This window comes from Neofelis nebulosa, chromosome 14 (assembly GCF_028018385.1).
Source record: "Neofelis nebulosa isolate mNeoNeb1 chromosome 14, mNeoNeb1.pri, whole genome shotgun sequence".
Taxonomy (NCBI): domain Eukaryota; kingdom Metazoa; phylum Chordata; class Mammalia; order Carnivora; family Felidae; genus Neofelis; species Neofelis nebulosa.
Genome location: NC_080795.1, coordinates 29,023,142 through 29,043,013, shown reverse-complemented (window position 1 = coordinate 29,043,013; position 19,872 = coordinate 29,023,142). Strand labels below are relative to the sequence as shown.

The 19,872-nt window shown below is 37.4% G+C and overlaps 1 long non-coding RNA gene across 6 annotated transcripts in view; it reads left to right on the top strand.

Annotated features, from left to right (window-relative positions):
- LOC131495122 (uncharacterized) overlaps window positions 1-19,872 on the top strand; it is a 238,828-nt gene that overhangs the window by 64,277 nt on the left and 154,679 nt on the right. The gene's annotated exons all lie outside the window — the stretch shown is intronic.

The following is a 19,872-nucleotide window of genomic DNA, read 5'->3' as shown; positions in this document are numbered from 1 at the left end:
ATTTCGGCTCAGGTTGTGATCTCATGGTTCGTGGGTTTGAGCCCCACTGACAGTGCAGAGCCTGCTTAGGATTCTCTCTCTCTCCCTCGCTCTCTGCCCTTCTGTCCCCTTCAAAATAATAATAATAATAATAATAATAATAATAATAATAATGGGGGTTGTAGATCGGTCTATTTAAAAATAAATGTTCTATATAAAATTATTATGGGTGTCCCAAAATGGAACTGGCTGCCATGTGAGGCACCAACTTCCCACCTCTTTAGGTATTCCAGCAGGAAGCAAATGCTCATCTAATGGGAAGAGGTCCAGGGACCCTCAACACAAAAGCAGATGAGGGTCTGGAATTACTCTTTTTTGCTGCTCTCACAGAGTACATTTTTTAAACCAGTGAAAATATATCTACATGACAGTATTCTGTAATCTGGCACTTTACCTAGTGAAGAGAAAAGCTCAGGTCAGGTCTGAAAGAGCAGGAAATACTAATAGTAGTTGAATATAGGAAAATTCAATGATGGCAGATAAAATGGAGTGCAAAAAAATTTAATGATTCTTTTCAGAAGAAAACAGGAAGTTAACACCTGATTTATAGCATGTAAATGATGATCTTGTACCTCCATTGGTGCTTTGGCAAAAATGCCTTGATAAAAATATTTTAAAAAATGATTTTATGACATTGTAAAATAGTTTCTTAAGAATGAAGTTAAATAAGGGACTTCTAGGGGCCCCTGCGTGGCTCAGTGGGTTCAGCATCCGACTTCGATTCAGGTCGTGATCTCATGGTTCATGGGTTTGAGCTCCACGTCCAGCTCTGTACTGAAAGCTCAGAGCCTGGAGCCTGCTCTGCATTCTGTGTCTTCTTCTCTCTCTGTCCCTCCCCCACTAGTACTCTGTCTCTCTCTCTCAAAAATAAACATTAAGAAAATTAAAAAAAAAAAAAATAAGAGACTTGTACCAACTTCTTTTTAAAAGATTTAGCAGAGCCTTCATTTAATGGTATATTAGGATAACATATAACATCACACAGATTCTAGAGCTGGCCTTTGGCTCTCTTTGCCTTACTAATCCTTGAGCAAACAAAAACCTCATGACTAGCGGTAGTATTTCCACTTCTCAGCAAACTTTCTTGAAAGAGCAGATATTGATAAGAACAGCACTTAACCATTTTACTGCCCATTGTAAATTAACAAAAGTAAATTAGCAATTAAAACTCAGCATTTGCAAGGTTGGCAAGCATTTTTTTTTTTTAATCTTTTTTGTCTTCTCCTAGAAGTCTGGTGGCAGAAAGGTAGTATTATTCTGATTATCAATGTAAACTAATAATGAAATTAATCAATCTTGAGTATTCTTTCATGTATACTTGTTTAGAAGTAAGAACAATTCTGTAAGTCATAAAGTTTTTTGTAATTCCAAGTTTGGTCTCAAAGCAAAGATAACCCTGTGGTCAAATTTGAGAAGAGTTAAGAATTTGGTTCATAACTAGTCATCTCAAAAATTGAGAGTGAAATTTCAGTGTTCAACTCACTCAGAGATTGCTTGTGTAAACTCAAAACCAACGAAAGCATAAGAATATTTTGTCAAGTGCGGTGGTTTTAAAGACACGTCCACAGATTCTTTAAAACTCCTCCCTTCAAGGGGTGTAACTTATTTTTCTTGCCTTGAGTGTGGGCTAATGTTGGATACCCACTTTCTTTTTGGGTGAATAGCATTCACAGAACCAGATTGGGAGCACAGTAGTGAAGAGAGACCAGTCACTGGCCCCATGAAACTAGCTCACTGTTGAATGGGGGACACTTTCTGGCTGTGGGATGGTGTCAGTAAAGGAGGAAATCATCCTCACAGTAGAGGGGGAAGTTCAGAGTGCAATGCTGGACACAGGGAGGTTCCAACCCACACTGGAAGTCAGGAGAAGACTGCTGAAGGTGTTTACATGTGCTATCTCTGTGAATACACATCCCCACTCTTAATTTCTGACCCAGACCTGTCTTTTGATTCCACGCCCCAAACCAATTGCCTCCTTGACTCTTCCACTTCAGTGTTTCATAAACACCTCAAACTTAACATGTTCAAAAAAAAGTTTTTGGAGTCTAAGCCTGCTCTTCACCCAAGCTTCCCTTTTTATAAAATGGCCCACTTAGGACTTTTGGCCAAGAACCTGGAGATAGCCTTTATTCCTTCCTTTCCAGAACATCTACATCCAAATCGCTGGCAGGTCATGCCAGTCCCCACTGTGAAATGTACCAGATCTATCCAACAATCTTTCTTCCCTTTCTCTAGTAGAGACGTTGCCTTTGCTGCCACGGGGACGCAGAATGAGGAGCACCCTTGAGGGTGGGCACAAAGTCTGCTTGGGATAGACTGAGTGTGAGGAGAGAGATGAGAGTAGAGGTAGCCCAGTGAGAGTCATAATCCCCCCAAATGTATCTGGTTTAGAGATATAGATGCTTATTCTGTACATACCTTAAAAAATATACAAGCGGGGCGCCTGGGTGGCGCAGTCGGTTAAGCGTCCGACTTCAGCCAGGTCACGATCTCGCGGTCCGTGAGTTCAAGCCCCGCGTCAGGCTCTGGGCTGATGGCTCGGAGCCTGGAGCCTGTTTCCGATTCTGTGTCTCCCTCTCTCTCTGCCCCTCCCCCGTTCATGCTCTGTCTCTCTCTGTCCCAAAAATAAAAAACGTTGAAAAAAAAAAAAAAAAAAATATACAAGCTAATATATTTCATTAATTGTAATATTGACAAATGGTAGCCAGAAAATTATTATGCCAAGAATATTAATACTTACTTAAATTAATTGGGGATGTAAGAAAGCATAGTGGTTAAGAGGTGTGCTCTGTTGTCAACATCAGTAACAGTCCCATCTCTGCACTTACATAGCTGTGCACCCTGTGAAAGTTGCTCTGCCTTTTGGAGTATCAGTTTCTTTATCTGTCAAATCGTATTCTTCTACCTACTCATGGTGTTGTACAGAGTAAATGCAATGGTCTATGCAAGATGCTTATTAGCACATGCAAAGAGCTCCATGTTGTTAATTATCATCAATATCAGCATTGTCCTTCACTTCAAAAACATCTTCCTGTATGAGAGAAAGAAACTACTAGCTTCTTGGAGAAGAAACTACTCCATTATCTAAGAATTACGAGTTGCCTTTAAAGGTGATTCCAGCTCAGATATATAACATTCTGTCATGCAGGGCTAATTTAACTCAATTAAATTTTTTTTCTGATAACATTTTTTTGATAAAACTTTTTTGGGGATGAGAACTGTAGGCATTCTGACTAAATTTACACAGATGTCCACAAAAGACTACAATTACCTCATAAGCCCAAATCACTCCCCACCCCCAAGTAGGATATTTGGATGAGCTGATGTTCCTAGCTTTAAGTATGCAGACCTCAGTAACAGCTGAGGCACAACCAAGAGCAAAAAAATGTAGTAGTAGAAAGATTAGACACCTGTTTGTGACAGTGGTCAAAGGCTTCTTTTTCATACATTTTGGGGACTGCATAAGTGGGGGAGCTGACCTGCGGTAAATGATGTGACCATGCGACTGGAATATTCTGTACCAAAGCAAATAAACTGTACAAACATCAGTGGTGGAGGCAACAGACGATACTCATTCTGAGAAGAGCTTCCCATTTTGTAGCTTTGTGCTCTCGGAACACTCTAGGAGTTATAATTAACTGCTAATGTTCTTCTTTGCTCCTTATTCTGTAGGGTATTCTACCCTTCGTCTCTTTCCTAGATCTTCTCCTTTAGATACAAACTCTCCTTTTCTTCTCCTGGGCAAAAAATAAACTAGATACCAGGAGGGAGTATGTATTTTATCAAGAAGTCATATAACAGATTTGAAAATTAATTTTCTTATCAATTTTGTCCCAGACATTTTTCTGACCCTTGTAGAAATTTGAACGTTCATAAATATGACTGTCAGGAAATAGTTAAAAATTCCTCTCCATTTATTTAGGCAAGAAGAGTGGTTATCCAGTAAGTGGCAGCAAACAGCTTATAGATTCATCTTTTCTGATTTCCTAACTCTAAGATTCTTATGAATGAAGCAGAATCACTGATTGAGCAAATGGAAATAAACTTGAAAGTAGAGGACGCATATTATGACTCTCCTAAGAAGCAAATATGAATCTGCCTCTGCATCTTCTCCAAGAAGTTTTTCAGAGCCATAGAGTGTACTGATGCATGAGCACTCAAAGACACCATAAGGCATTTTCTGCATGACTTAATTCTTTTTCACACATAAAGAACAGATTCTGATGATTTACTACTATCATTTTAAATTCAGAGCACTGCATTGCTAACATTGAGGAATTGCAGACTACTTGTTTAAAGGATAGTGAAAAGTGAAAAATGCTATATGATTGTCATGGTCACTCTTAAGTCCCAAGATTTTTCAGAACAGTCCCAATTTCAAAAATTCTACCTTGTTATCCTTTAATTACACTCCTTTTGGGGCGCCTGGGTAGCTCAGTTGGTTGAGTGTATGACTTTGGCTCAGGTCATGATCTCATGGTTCTTGCTTCAAGCCCCACGTCAGGCTCTGTACTGACAGCTCAGAGTCGGGAGCCTGCTTCTGATTCTGTGTCTTCCTGTCTCTCTGCCCCTCCCCCACTCATGCTCTGTCTCTCTCTCCCTCTCTCTCTCAAAAATAAATAAACATTAAAAAAGATATCTGTAATTACACTCCTTTTTGTCAGTCAGACTGTGCATCAGATTTGGAAAATATGTTTTTAAAAGTTCATTGTTATTCTTAGTGCATTTAGTAGTTTCCAGAATCAAAGAAATTGTTTTTAAAATATTACATAAATTTTGGGGCACCTGAGTCACTCACTTGGTTGAGTGTCCAGCTCTTGATTTACACTCAGGTCATGAACTTGCAGTTTGTGGGATTGAGCCCCGTGTCAGGCTCTGCGCTGACAGCCCAGAGCCTGCTTGGGATTCTCTCTCTCCCTCTATCTCTGCCTCTTCCTCATTTGCATGCATGCGCATGCACATGTGCTCTCTCACTCTCAAAATAAATAAACTTTTAAAAATATATATAAATTTAAAAAATTATCTTAAGAAAAGTAAAATTCCATTCTTACACATTATGGGAAAGCAGCCTGAACAGCTTAGCTCTTGGGCATAGACTGATGATTACTTGAGCAATTTTCATATTATTGCAGTGGGACTTTATGATTGCCAATTCCATCAGCATAACATGCAGAGTCACAGAAGTATTTTTGAAGGGCATGTGAGAAGTAGCATTTTAGTGTAACGCAGTTGCTGTTTCTTAGAATCTGAAAGAAACTCTTAAGGAAGTTCTGGAATGTACATGATACAAAATTGCTAATCAGGAACAGTATGATACTTAGATTACTCTTGATTCTAATGGCCATGAGGTCACATGGGGAAAAAATGCCTTTAGATGAAAAAGGGTCAAAATTTTAATTTGAAATTCATACCTTGCTGAAAACTGATTTGGATTAAAAGTGAAGCTTCAGATAGTCTCTGTAGAGGTAGAAGTCATGAAACAATTTGAAAAATTTTATCAATTTCAAAATACTTTTAACTAATTTTGTCAATTCCAAATGCTTTTGAAAAGAGGTGGTTTAGCATACAGAAATGCTACTTCCTTATTTATATTAAACTTACTAAAGAGTTCAAAGCTTATTAGGTGTATTGTGCAAGGATGGTCAATATTTTATTATATATTTTGCAAGTTATGGTGATATCATTTTGAGGATCGTCCTTGTGTTTTTCAGTTATTGTTCAGAACTAATATTTACCTGTCATGAAGTACTTTGCATCATCACATATCTGTTATCTGGCGACTTAAACTCACTTTCCTATTTATTCTATATAAAGTGACTTGCACAAAACTTCTCCACTCCATTCATCCTTTTTCTGCCCTAAAGGCTGAGGGCTTATTACTATGACATGGTTTGTATACACTGAAGGGGTCAAAGGTACCAGCTGATGAGCTGGAATGTTTTTCCCTTACCAGAACTTTTCCTTCCCTTCCAAGGCAATGGCAAGATTCAGAGACAATTCTGGGTGGGTTACCTGAAGTTTCACTCTTATTTATTTTAACAAAAATGCAATGCTCACCGTGGTAAAGTGGGAAGACCAGTGGTTATATTCATACAAATCAGGGTTTGAATTCTTGTTCTGTTGCTTACTGCTTATGAACTATATTCAAAGTAAGTCTAAGACTCAGTTTTGATATCAATGGTATGGGGACAGTACAAAGCTCATACGATTTTTCAAAGATAATATATATCTAAAGCAATGAGCTTTAGTATCTGGCTCATAGTAGGCTCTGAGTAAATGTTAGCTAATTTGGTTGAATAATAAATAATTATAAATGGAAGAAGTACAACACAAAAGAGAATATTGAAGTAAGAAGGCATCTTTTGTGCCTACATTGTATGCTATAGTAGCAAAAGTATGAGATTTAATGGCTAACCTGTCTTCATCAGATTTCCCAACCAACTGAACATTATTTTTCTGATCTGTGAAAATGAGCGTGATTATACTGCCTCATGGAGTTATAGTAGTACAGTTAGGCTCATAGTGCGAATATCAGATCTTAGTTCCGCTTGTCTTCCTTCTCCTTTGATACTCTTTTTATGGCATATTCTCCGCCCACTCCTTTTTGGACAAAGACTAACCTATAATTTAATGTCACTCTCATAACGTTTGAAGACTAAGAGAGAGAAACCAAACTTGAACCAACTTAGGTTTCCAGTGGGAGAAATCCATTTTTATTGACAATAACATACCTATATGACCCGTGGGTCTACACTCCTAGGCAGGGGAACTGAGGGCTTTAAAGTGAATGAGTCAGAGATGCCTACATGAGCTCAGTAAAAAGATACAGCTCTTCTGATTTGCTGACTGCAGCTCATTCATTCAACTGATATTTTATTAACTGCCTACTATGTACAGGCATCATACTAAGTGCTAGTCATACAACTATGAATAGAACAGCTGTCACCAAGAGAGGCATGTGAGACAAATTATTATAGCAATGTGATAAGTAGTATAACCCATTTATTTATTGGAGAGGCATTGCTGAGTTCCTGTGGAATACCAAGCACCCTTCTAGTGCTGTAGATAGTGTTGTTTTTTTTTTCTTTTTTTTCAACTGGTTGAGGGGCTGATCCAAAGAGGGCATGGATCGAGGAGGCAACGGAAATGTAGAATGACTTACGCAAAGGGGAGATGGTTAGGGGGTTACCTAAAGATCCGTTGTAAAAGATTGAAATGAGACCTCTGGGGCGTCTAGATGGCTCAGTTAAGCGTTGGACTTCAGCTCAGGTCACAGTCTCATGAGTTCAAGCCCCATGTCTGGCTCTGTGCTGGCAACTCAGAGTCTGGAGCCTGCTTGAGATTCTGTGTCTCCCTCTCTCCGCCCCTCCTCCGCTCACACGCTGGCTCTCTCTCTCAAAAATAAACTGAAAAAAATTTTTTTTTGAAGATTGAAATGAGATCTGTACTCTTTTTTATATTTAATGGTGCTATAAGCAGATAGTGTTCTTAAGCAGACAGTGGGACAAAGTAGTTGAAATTTGGGCTGTACATGATTTTTCTGGGCAACAATACGAATTGGGATGCATAGCATTATTTACAAAAGAACCGTGCAACGTATTCCACAAGTTAATAGCTGTTGTGCTACCAGAGAGGATGCAGTGCTCACTGAGCTCTAAGTAGAAAATAATTATATAAATTTTGCATCTGTCAGGATGCCCTGGGAGCTCTAAAAGATGCACAGGTTTGCAAATGTAATAAGGTTAGACCCCTCTAGAGGGCCATCATATCAAAACTTGGAAGGACATGTGTATTTTCGAAAGTAATTTTTAGGTCAGAGAAAGAGATAATAGACGTGGCCTAAAGTGTTGATATGGCAAGAGCTCACTGTGTCTGTTTTGAGGACATCATCTAACCCATCTAACCCTGCTTCTTCAATAATTAATCATATTTCTGGGAGAGACTGAAAATCCCAGCGAATGTGTATGGCTACTTCCAGCCTAGAGAGGTCGGTTTACTTAGTGACAGGATTTATTGGATTTTAAAATGTTTTCCTTCTTGTAATTTTTCTGACCCAGAAATATGCTTTTTATTTCAGCAGCTCTCAAAACAGCTGAATAAATGACAGTTTCCAAACAATCACCGTTAACTGTAAATCAAAATGTTATGTTTCCTCAGTTAATGCTAAGATTCTTCAGTTTGTTTTCCTTCTCTCACCAGTGAAGTATAATCCACCACCAGAATGATGATTAAAGGCATTCTACCAAAAATATTTACTCCATTCTGTGGCAAACACTTGTCATTTCCAACTTCAGTACAACAGCCCTTGCTTAAGTGTCGTGGTGCTGCTACATGAAATAGAGGCATCTGGAATTTATTCTCTTATTCTCCTTCTAATTATAGCTTAATTTATCAACCACACATTTTTAAAATGGTTATTCTTAGTAGCATTCTCCATTACAAAACCCACCAGAAGTATTCATTTCAAAATGATATTGTTTTTACTCTTCTGAGGAGTAGATATCACACTTGTTTCTGTATAATTTTTTTGTGTATACTCAACTGTATAATTTCTCAAGTTCTGTTTTCCAAAATTATCTCCCTACCCCCAAGTCTCCAACCTCAATAAAAAAATCTCACCCTCTCAGTGCCAGTCTCTCTGCTACATGGCAGACCTGGTCATGACCTTTAGAACTAGAGGTGACCTTGGAGATCATTAGTTCAGTGGTTGTCAAACTTTGCAGCATATAAGACTCTCTTTGGGGTGCTCTACTCTGGGAGTAGAGTCTAGGAATGTACTTTTTTTTTTTTTTTTAAAGCACCCCAGGGGTGCCTGGGTGGCTCAGTCGGTTAAGCATCCCAACTTCTGCTTGGGTCATGATCTCACCGCTCTTGAGTTCAAGCCCCACATTGGGATCTCTGCTGTCAGCGCAGAGCCTGCTTCAGTTCCTGTCTCCCTCTCTCAATGCCCCTCCCCAGCTCGTGCTTTCTCTCTGTCTCAAAAATAAATAAAACATCAAAAAAAAAATTAAAAAAAAAAGCACCCCAAGTAGTTGTGAGCCACACATCAAAAAATATCCTTAATTACTCTCAACTCTTCTATAGGTAAGGATGTGGAGGGTAGAAAGTATGGCTTGCCCAGGATCTTTGGTGATCTAATTAATGTAATTGTCATCGAAGTGTTTCCACAGCTGTTCTTGACATCCCTCTAACTTACATTCTAAAAGAACAGGGATCAAAACATGGTTGCCTTCTCATGAAAAGCTTCTATTCTTGCCTTAAGGGGTCAGGGTGGGGTTGGAAAGTTGTGAAAAAGCACATGCTATTGCTCTACAAAGTAATCAAATGTGGGCATCATCCAAAAGCAACAGCCACAGGGGCTGACTCTTGATTTTGGTTCAGGTCATGATCTCACGTTCATGAGCTCGAGCCCTGTGTATGGCTGTGCACTCACTGCACAGAGTCTGCTTTGGATCCTCTGTATCCCTCTTTCTGGCCCTCCCCCACCCTTGTACACACTCTGTCTCTCTCTCAAAAATAAATAAACTTAAAAATTTTTTTTTAAAGCAACGACCATAAAAATGTGTATAATATTTCCATGTGGCCCCTTTAACAGTATTTGGGGACAGAGAATAGACACTGAATGAATGAATGAGTACATGGTGAATACATGAATGCGTGGCCAGTGAGTCAGGATGGAAGACATTCAGGTAGAGTGCTGACGTGTCTCAGAGTGCCTGAAAAGTCCCCATTGTGGTCACTAATAGTCCAAACCTCTGTCAGGTAGCAGGAAGAGGAAGTCCTCTTTAGAATAGGATAAGCTTGTACAATTCTATTATTTTAGTAGTTTATTTTTTATCCCTTGTAGATAGTTGAAAAGTATTGCAGATTTAAGTAGCTTAGGTATAGTATTGGGTTATAATTTAGAAGGTTTTATTTAGGTTATGTTTAGAAAAAAGTTTCTCTTTATTTTCTTACCTTCTTTGGGAGGTGGAGAGGTATTGGTGTGGGACTCTTTCACTCTTTTTAACTAGTTAACTTTTGCTGATGAAGAGGTTACTTCAGTGTGTTTGGCTTTTTAATCTATTCTGTTATTCATCTGTAGTTTTGCTTCTAGTCAAAATGGAAAGCAATTGTAGTTTGTCATCCTTTAATGCTGGGAGATGACAGGAAGCTGGGTTTTATTTGTTTTTCTCTTTGAAGTGATACAGCTGAGTGAGCAGACCTGTTTGATTTTAACCAGAAGTTTTGCTTTACCTCATAGAAATAGCTACTTCATTGAGAACTGGTGGCCTGCTGGGCTTGACTTCTGCAAACTTATCAGAGGAGAAGATGGATAGGTAATGGACGTTTCCAGAAAATTATGGAAGAGCCACAGCAGTGACTCCAGAAATCCAGTTTGATTACATATTTATAAAACAAAGCAGACCTAACCAAACCATGCTCTGTGAGCCATATGGGCCCAAGGCCTCCCTCACGTCTTTAATCCTAATTTACATTCTCTACAACTATAAATGAAAGAGACAACACTAACAAAAATAAAATAACGCCACAGAGGCTTTGTGAAGGCTGCTCCAGGCAGCACCATATCCTTTGAAACCACAACCTCTATGCCATTGACAACCAAGAGAGGGACAAGGTCTGAGTAGAGCAGGGTGGAGGGAGCTGCTACAAAGTGGAGAGTACGGGCACAGAACTTACCACAGATTTGCATCTTTATGTAAAATCGTCTCATTTTTTATGTTGACTCTTTTTTTTTTTCCCCCATAAGGCTCCTGGACTGTAACTAAAACTACATTTCTAAATCCAAAGCCTTTGCTTTCTGGAGTGTAGCGTCTACTCCATTCTGTAAATAAATGAAATTCTGGGTCTCTTGCCAGATTTCCACATCAGCCTATAGAATACACTTATGAAAATAATTCTGATATAGGAATTGTAATGTTTAATTATCTGGAAAACAAAATTACAGGGTATACACAGGATCTCCTGGGAATAGAGTGGTGGAGGGAGAGTAAGCATGAGGATTTGTGTGCTATCCTACGCTTAACAACAAAGACCTCAAACATTTCCATCAGTGACATAAGAAAATGAATATTAGGAAGGGGCGACTGGGTGGCTCAGTCCGTTGAGCGTCCAGCTTGGCTCAGGTAATCATGATCTCACAGTCATGAGATCAAGCCCGGAGTCAGGCTCTGTGCTGAGTGTGGAGCCTGCTTGCAATTCTCTGTCTCCCTCTCTCTCTGCCCCTTCCCCACTTGTGTGCACTCGTTTGTGTTTTCTCTGTTTTTCTCTCAATTAAAAAAAGAATATTAGGAAAAATACCTTCTTGCTGCATGTGAAGCACCTTAGTAACCTTTCTAAAATGCAGTCCTTAAGGCACCATCCTACTTGTTCCCTGTCAGTAGTTGCCCGTCTGTAGCTCCCCGTTGCTTACAGAGCTAAATTTGACTTCGTTAGCGTGGTGTTCAAGGCCCTTTATGTTTAACTATCTTTCCAGTGTCTTCTTTGCTATTCTTACTTATTTGCACTTACCTAACTGAGCTAATACTTAATATATAATGAAATGCACAAAACTTAAGTGTACAATGAGTTCTGAAAAATGTGTCTATGTAATCAACCTTCCTGTCAAGATATAGAACATTCCATCACCCTACAAGTTGATGCCCATTCCACATGCTCTAATTTCCATCTCCACAGTTTAGTTTTGCCTGTTCTTACACTTACTATAAATGGAATCATACACTGTGTACTCAATCATGCCTGACTTCTATTTTATTCTGTGTATCAATACTTCACTTTTTTTAAGTTGCTGCAGAATAAATATCATGTTGTATAAATATATCACAATTTGTTTATCCATTCTTCTTTTGATGGGTGTTTGAGTTGTTTCCACGTTTTGGCTAATAAGGATAAAGCTACTAGGAACATTCTGATACAGGTCTTTCAGTGCACATTTGTTTCTACTTCCCTTGGCTAAACAAACACATAGGAGTAGAATTTCTAGGTTTCTTTTATAAGGAATTGCCAAATAGTTTTTCAAAATGTTTCTACCATTGTAATGCCCATCAGCAATGCATGACAGTTCCAGGTATTGTACATCCTCACCAGTACTTAGTGTTGTCAGTTTTTAAAATTTTAGTTACTCTATAGGATACAATGGAGTCCATTTGTGGTTTTATTTGGCCTTTCTCTGATGACTAATAATGTTGATCATCTTTTCATGACGATTTGTCATCTTCTGCGAAGTGCCTTTTCAGTCTTGAGTGTTTATTTATTGGGTTGTCTCTTTATTATTGATTTGTAATTCTTTATATGTTCTGGTAACAAGACTTTTGTTAGTCTTTGGTTAGTTGCCTTTTCATTTACTCATGAAGAGCAGACCTTTAAATTTTAAATTTTTTATAAAGTTAATTTTCTTTTATGTTTAGTGCTTTCTTGGTACTTTTTCTAAAAAAAAAAAAATATGCCTGCTGAAGTTTGCAGAAATATTCTCCTATGTTTTCTTCTGGAAACTCTATAAGTTTCAGCTTTAACATTTAGGACTAAGATTCATCTCGAATTAGTTTCAATATGTAGTATGACATAGGGATCATACTCCAATTGTTTTTACATATTTATTCAGTTATTCCAGAATCATTTGTTGAGAAGATATTATTTTCCCATTGAAAAAGTACATTTATGAAAATCTATTGACCATATAAGTGTGGGTCTATTTCTGGACTCTATTCTGCTTCACTGATCTATAGAACTATCTTTGTCTATGCCAGTAACACCACCCTATCTTGATTACTGCCTTATATTGTAACTTTATATTAAGTCTTGAAATATAATTGCATGAATCCTCCAACATTCTTCTTTACCTTCAAGATTATTTTGGCTATTTTTTAAATTTAATTTCATTTTTTTACTTTTTTTTTTTTTTTTTTTTTTTTGAGAGAGAGCATGTACAAATTGGAGGGACAGAAGGAGAGGGAGAGAATCTTAAGCAGGCTCTCACAACTGTGAGATCACGACCTGAGCCTAAATCAAGCAAGAGTGGGATGTTTAACTGACTGAGCCACCCAGGCACCCCAGTTTTGGATATTTTACATCTTTTGCATATCTGTTTAAACTGTAGAAAAAACTTATTGGGGCACATGGGTGGCTCAGTCAGTTACACATCAGCTCTTGGTTTTGGCTCAGGTCATGATCTCATGGTTCATGAGTTCGAGCCTTGAGTAGGGCTCTGTGCTGACAGTGCATGCTCTCTGCCCCTCACCCACTCAAAATAAATAAACTTAAAAAAAAGTGTTTTTAAAGAAAAAACTTATCAATTTTACAGTAAATCCTTTTGGGATTGTGACTGGGAATGCATAGATTCTATATATCAGTGCTGGGGGTGACTTTTTTTTTTAAGTTCATGTTTTTGTTTTTGTTTTTGAGAGAGAGAGCAAGGGAGGGGCAGAAAGAGAGGGAGAGATTGAGATTCCAAGCAGGCTCCTTCCTCACTGTCAGCAGAGAGCCTGACTCAGGGCTTGAACTCGGGAACTGTAAGATCGTGATCTGAGCCAAAACCAAGAGCCAGATGCTTAACTGACTGAGGCACCCAGGAGACCTGGGAGTTGGCATTTTTAACCATACTGAGTCATTCAATACAGTAATAAAAATTTATCTTTCCATTCATTTAGTTCTTCAACTTCTCTCAGCAGTGTTTTATAGTTTTCATTGTACAAGACTTGTCCATAGTTTGTTAAATTTATCCTTAAGTAATTAATATTCTTTGATGCTATTATATAAGTTAGTGATACTACAAATACAATTTTAAGTACTTTCGATTTACAATTGTCCACATAGTGCATAGCAACACACATATTTGTGTATTGACTATCCTGCGAACTTGCTAAACTTATTTATGAGTTCTAACAGCTTTTGGTAAACTCTTTAGGATTTTCTTTTTTTTTTTTTTTTTTTATTATTTATTTTTGGGACAGAGAGAGACAGAGCATGAACGGGGGAGGGGCAGAGAGAGAGGGAGACACAGAATCGGAAACAGGCTCCAGGCTCCGAGCCATCAGCCCAGAGCCTGACGCGGGGCTCGAACTCACAGACCGCGAGATCGTGACCTGGCTGAAGTCGGACGCTTAACCGACTGCGCCACCCAGGCGCCCCTCTTTAGGATTTTCTATGTGCATGATTATGTTAATGTATGAATAAAGACAGGGGTTTTTTTCTTTCATTTCTATCTATAGTCATTTATTTCTTTGTTTGTATTGTTTCACTAACTAGCATGTCTCATGTAATGTTGAATAAAAGTAGTAAGACTGAACATCCTTCTTTGCCTTGTTCTTGATCTTAAAAGGAGAGAATTCAGTTTTTCAGTAGAAGGTATAATAGCTAACAACGATCTTTATCAGATTCAGGAAATTCCTTTCTATTAGTTTGCTAAGAATTTTTATCATGAATGGATGTTAGATTTTGTAAAACACTTTTTCTGCATCTATTGAGATATACGTATAGTTTTTCTCCTTTATTCTGCTAACATAGTAGATTGCATTGATTTTTCAAAAGCAGATTCCTATAGCAAACCCAACTTGGTCATGATGTCTTATCTTTTCAGTATATTTCTAGATGTGATTTGCTTATGTTTTCTTAAGAATTTTTGCATCTGGATTCATGGGGAATGTTTGCTCGTCATTTTCTTTTCTTGTAAAGCATTTGGCGTTGTAGGTTAATTCTGGCCTCAGAAAATGAGTTGGGACGTGTTCCTTCGTCCTCTATGTGTGGATTGGAATTGTTTTTCCCCCCATTTTTTTTTCCTAAATGTTTCATAAAATTAACCAGAAATCATTGGGACCTGGAGTCAGTTTGGGAGGGAGGTTATTTTTTTTTCTTTATAGGAATTTTACTGAGGTGAAACTCATGTGGGGAGATTTTTAATAGTATATTAAATATCTTTGATAGATACAGAATTATACAAAAATTTCTCCTTGTATCAGTCTTTATAAATTGCCTTTTTTAGTACATTTGTCCCTTTCACCTAAATTGTTAATTTATTGGAATTACAGTGATATTCCCTGTTTTATGTCTGATATTGGCAATTTGTATCTTCTTTCTTTTTTTTGTGTTCAAACTTTCTAGGTATTTATGAGTTTTATTAATTTGTCAAAGAATCAATTTTGGCTTTGGTAATGGTCTCTACTTATGTTTACTATTTTTAGTTTCTGCTTTAATATTTCCTTTTTTTCTATCTTAAATTTAATTTCTTTTTGTTTTCCATGTTTCTTAATATAGATACTTAGATCACTGATCTTTTATTATCTCCTTAAATTTTTTTTAATGTTTATTTACTTTTGAGAGAGAGAGAGAGAGAAAGAGAGAGAGAGAGAGTGGAGGAAGGGCAGAGAGAGAAGGAGACACAGAACACGAAGCAGGTTCCAGGCTCTGAGCTGTCAGCTTAGAGCCCGACACGGGGCTCGAACTCACTGACCATGAGATGATGACCTGAGCCGAAGTCAGACGCCCCTAAAACTTTAATATCTTCTAACATAAGCATTTCAAGCTACAAATTTTGTTCTAAACACTGCTATAACTATAAAACACAGATTTTGTTAGCTTGTGTTTTCATCATTCAGTTCAGAATAGTTTATAACAATTCCTTTTCTGACCAAGATGTTATTTGAAGTGTGCTGTTTAATTTCCACATATTTGAGACTCTCTTGGATTTCTTATCATGACTGATTTCTAATTTGCTTTTAAAACTATGTAAGATTTCAGTCTTTTGATATTAACTGAGACGGTGTTTATGGCCTAGCATATGGCTTATTGTGGTGCATGCTCTGTGAATGTGTATTTTCCATATAGAACATGTATTCTGTGGTTGTTGGAGGTAGTCGTCTATTCAAGTCTACTAGGTTAAGGTGGTTGAAAATGTTGTTAAGATTTTCCATATCCATACTAATATTTTTATTTATTGTTCTATCATTTACTAAGAAGTTGGTGGCAAAATCTCCAACTGCCATTGTTTGTCTGTTTCTTTTAGTTTATATATACTGAAGGTTTATCATTCGGTAATCCATACTTACTATTGTAATGTCCTCTTAATAAATTGATCGTTTTATCATTTTGAAATATCCTTCCTAGTTTCTAGTGTTACTCCTCATCTTATAGTCTACTGTATTTGGTATTAATATAACCATACCAATTTTTAGACTTAATGTGCATCTTCCATAAACAGTAGATGGTTGGGTCTTGCTTTTTAACCCAGCATATAAATATCTTCCTGTTAATTGGAGTGTTTAGTCCACTCACAAAAATGTAATTATTGCTAAGGTTGAGTTTAGGTTTTTAATTTTGCTACTTGTCTTCTTTTTTTTCTTCTAAGTTTATTTATTTTTGAGAGAGAGAGCGCGAGTAGGGGAGGGACAGAGAGAGAAAATCCCAAGGAGGCTCTGCAGGGTCAGTGCAGAGCCTGACGTGGGGCTCAAACTCATGAAACTGTGAGATCATGACCTGAGTAGAAATCAAGAGTCGGACGCTCAACCGACTGAGCCACTCAGGCGCCCCTTACTGCTTGTCTTCTATCTGTTCCATCTGTTCTCCATTTCCCTGTTCCTCCTCTCCTGTCTTCTTTTGTATTCATCGGGTCATTTTTGATAAAAGTCATTTCTCTGTTGGCTTACTATATCGGTGCCTTTTTTTGTTGTTGGATTACAAGACACATCCTTACCTTATTAGAATCTACTTTGAGTTAATATAGTACCGCTTCACGTAAAACGTAAGCTCCTTGAAACAGTCTTCTTTGCACTAATTTGAATCTATACACACTATAAGTACCACAGAATGGCATTATAATTTCTGCTTTAACCACTCATGTCTTTTAACGACATTAAAAGGAGAAAAAATATATGATATTTTTATTTGCCCACATAATGAAAATTTTTAGTGCTCTTGATTTTTTTATCTGAGATCCAGATTTTCTTCTCATAACATTTTATTCAAGCTTAAGAACTTCCTTTGGCATTTCTTGTAACAAAGTCTGAATTTGAGTGGCATTTATACAGGGATTGGGGGACTCTTTTCCTCTGTGACTCCCTCATCTCTGAGATAACCTCTACAATTTCCAAAGTACTCTAGCAGCTTTGAATTCTGCCAGCTGACATCTCGAGCCAAGTAGGCTTGCACTGCAGTCATGTAGACTGGGAAATACCTCACGGAAATGCCACATAAACTTGAGTCTCACACAGAAGGTCCCATCTTTCAGTGGTTTAATCCCTTCCCGGGTATGCCCACTTTTAATTGCTCTCCAGTGTCTCCAAATAGTTGGTTTTTGTATTTTGTACACGTTGTTTGTGGGAAGGCTAGTTTAGTACAAGCTACTCTGCCAGTAGAGGAACTTACCCTTCACCTATAACTCTATACTAGGGGTCAGAAAACTTTTTTTTTTGTAAAGGGCAGGTTAATATTTTAGGCTCTGTAGCCCAAAAGACAAAATCGAGGATATTATGTACATATTTGTAGAAAGAGAGATAAAACAAATTTCCTCAAAATTTTATTAATGATATCTAAAAAACAGTAATAATAATTGAGTACAATTTCGTCTACTAATGAGAAGAATGGAATGGGGGGGTAATAACATTTTGCTTGATTGGGCATTCCCTATTATTAAAATTGATTGCAATTTTTCATCTGTTGATGCTACTCTATAATGAGATTTTATGGATTGTATCTTTGAAATGTCTTTTGCAGATAGATATTGCCAAATACTGTTATTAATCCATTAGCATACACTTTTAATCGAACATATTTATTGCTTAGAAGACATTTAAAGAATTCTGTTAGATTCTTTTCTTAATATTTGCCTTTCAACAATGTTATTACATTGCAAATTAATCACTTCTTTTTTTTTTAATTTTTTAAACATTTATTTTATTTTATTTTATTTTATTTTATTTTATTTTATTTTATTTTTTCAATATATGAAGTTTATTGTCAAATCGGTTTCCATACAACACCCAGTGCTCATCCCAAAAAGTGCCCTCCTCAATACCCATCACCTACCCTCCCCTCCCTCCCACCCCCCATCAACCCTCAGTTTGTTCTCAGTTTTTAAGAGTCTCTTATGCTTTGGCTCTCTCCCACTCTAACCTCTTTTTTTTTTTTTCCCTTCCCCTCCCCCATGGTCTTCTGTTAAGTTTCTCAGGATCCACATAAGAGTGAAAACATATGGTATCTGTCTTTCTCTGTATGGCTTATTTCACTTAGCATCACACTCTCCAGTTCCATCCATGTTGCTACAAAGGGCCATATTTCATTCTTTCTCATTGCCACGTAGTACTCCATTGTGTATGTAAACCACAATTTCTTTATCCATTCATCAGTTGATGGGCATTTAGGCTCTTTCCATAATTTGGCTATTGTTGAGAGTGCTGCTATAAACATTGGGGTACAAGTGCCCCTATGCATCAGTACTTCTGTATCCCTTAGGTAAATTCCTAGCAGTGCTATTGCTGGGTAGGTCTATTTTTAATTTTTTGAGGAACCTCCACACTGTTTTCCAGAGTGGCTTCGCCAGCAAATTAATCACTTCTAATTGAAGTATAGAAGCTCCTCAATTGCACAAGTAAATTAATACTGAAATATGGAAATTTCCTTAGGATCTTACACTGAGATGCAAAAAAATGCTACTGGTTTTAGAACGTGGAAGATATACTCTGTGTAGACTTAGGTAGAAATAGAGATCTCTCTTCTTGTTTCACTTTTTATAACATGGGAAGTGTATAAAGCAACTTGACATTATTTACTATTTAAACAATATTGTCTTCAAAAAGACTCTTCTGCAATATAAGTTTCACATAAGAAAACTCTTTTAACTTGTAATTTTTAGGTTCATTTTATTAAGAAACATCATCAGATTTGAAGCAAAATCTATTACAAAGCCATTTGGTGTTCAATAATAGTAGTTGGGCAGGAGGCACCTGGGTGGCTCAGTCAGTTAAGCATCCAACTTTGGCTCAGGTCATGATCTCACAGTTCATGGGTTCGAGCACCACGTCGGGCTCTGAGCTGACAGCTCAGACAGAATCTTGCTAAGGATTCTGGGTCTCCATCTCTCTCTCTGCCCGTACCCTGTTTGCGTTCTCTCTCTCTCTCAAAAATAAATAAACATTAAAAAAAACAACAACAACAACTGGTAGTTGAGGATGGTTCTCATTCAGGAAAAAAAAATAAGTTTATCTCTAAATTTTAAAAAATAACAATAAAATTTCACTGTTAAGCCTTTGAACTGATGTGTAATTAGGCAAGTCAAGATGCTCAGATTCTATTTGTGACAAAAGTTCATGGAACCAACAATTGTTAAGTTCTTAAAAGCAATTGAAGTTCACTGTTGACATTACTGTTTCAGTAGCCCACAATAGATTCACAGACTTTCTGCAAAACAGTTACTGATGGAACAATACAATGAACAACCTTACCATTTTACAAAACTGTGTAAATTTTTCCAACTGAGCATTTTTCTGCTGCACACGTATTTTTACCACCATCAGCTGTAACACATCATGGTAGATTCCACTTCAGCTTATACTGAATTAGCATTTTCTCAATTACCTTGCCTATCCTTTTTCTAGGCCTACTTTTCATAGAGGCTAATCCTTCAGTCATTTCAAACGTGGCCTGGCTCCTTGAATAACCAATCATTAAGGAGTATGAATAACATCTGCCAACTCATCAAGAGCCAAGGGAAATAATTTAAAATCATTTGCCTTGTTTTTAAATTGGTTGTTGACCTTGTTCCTCATGCTCTCAACTCTGCAAGCAACTGCTCTCACAGAAAGGCTAATAGTCTTAAACATGTTTTTTTTGTTTTTTTTTTTTGTA